Below are 1,370 nucleotides of genomic sequence, written 5' to 3'. Positions count from 1 at the left end.
TGTTGATTCTTCCAATCCAAGAACATGGAATATCTTTTCATTTCTTTGTATCTTCTTTGATTTATTTTAATAGAGTCTTGTAGTTTTCATTATATAGATCCTTCACATGCTTAGTTAAATTTATTCCTAGGTATTTTATTCTTTTTGTTGTAATTGCAAAAGGAATTATTTTTTCTGCTTCTTTTTCTGACGCTTCATTATAGAGTGTAGGAACGCTATGGATTTTTGAACATTGAATTTGTATCCAGAGACTTTATTGTATTCGCTTATTGTTTCTAGTAGTGTTCTTGTGGAGTCTTTAGGGTTTTCTATATAAAGAATCATGCCATCCGCAAATAGTGACAGTTTGACTTCTTTGTTTTCTATTTGGATGCCTTTTATATCTTTCTCTTGCCTGATTGTACTTGTTAGGACCTCTAGTGTTATACTGAATAACAGTAGAGATAGTGGACAGCCTTGACTTGTTTCTGATCTTAGAGTGAAGGTTTTTAATTTTTCACCATTAAGTATAATATTGGCTGAGTGTTTGTCATATATGGCCTTTATTATGTTAAGGTACTTTCCTTCTATACCAATTTTGTTAAGTGTTTTGATCATAAGTGGATGCTGTATCTTGTCGAAGGCTTTTTCTGCATTTATTGATATGATTGTATGATTCTTATATTTTAATTTGTTTATGTGGTGTATCACATTAATCGATTTGCATATGTTGAACCATCCCTGTAGTTTTCTTTTTTTGTGTTATCTTTACCAGGTTTTGGTATCAGAGTCATACCGGCCTCATAAAATAAGTTTGGGAAGTATTGCCTCCTCTTTGATTTTTTGGAAGAGTTTGAGGAGGATAGGTATTAAATCTTCTTTGAATGTTTAGTAGAATTCACTGGTGAAACCATCTGGTCCTGGACTTTGACTTTTTGGTAGGTTTTTGATGATTGTTTCAATTTCCATACCGCTGATTGGAATATTTAGATTTTCCAGATCTTCTCGATTCAATCTAGGAAGATTGTATTTTTCTAAGTACTGGTCTATTACTTCTAGGTTATTAAATTTGTTATTACATACTTTTTCATAGTATTCTTTCATAATCCTTTGTATTTCTGTGATGTCAATCGTAATTTCCCCTCTTTCATTCCTGATTTTGCTTATTTGTGTCCTTTCTCTTTTTTCTTTAGTGAGTCTAGCCAGGGGTTTACCAATTTTATTAACCTTCTCAAAGAATCAGCTCCTTGTTGTATTTATTTTTTCGATTGATCTTTTTCTTTTCAATTTCATTTATTTCTGCTCTAATTTTGACGATTTGTCTCCTGCTATCTTTAGGCCTCATTTGTTCTTCCTTTTCTAGTTTTTTAAGATGAAGCATTAGGTTGTTT

The sequence above is a fragment of the Pteropus vampyrus genome, unplaced genomic scaffold (assembly GCF_000151845.1).
Source record: "Pteropus vampyrus isolate Shadow unplaced genomic scaffold, Pvam_2.0 Scaffold347, whole genome shotgun sequence".
NCBI lineage: Eukaryota > Metazoa > Chordata > Mammalia > Chiroptera > Pteropodidae > Pteropus > Pteropus vampyrus.
Note: the sequence above shows the minus strand (reverse complement) of the source record.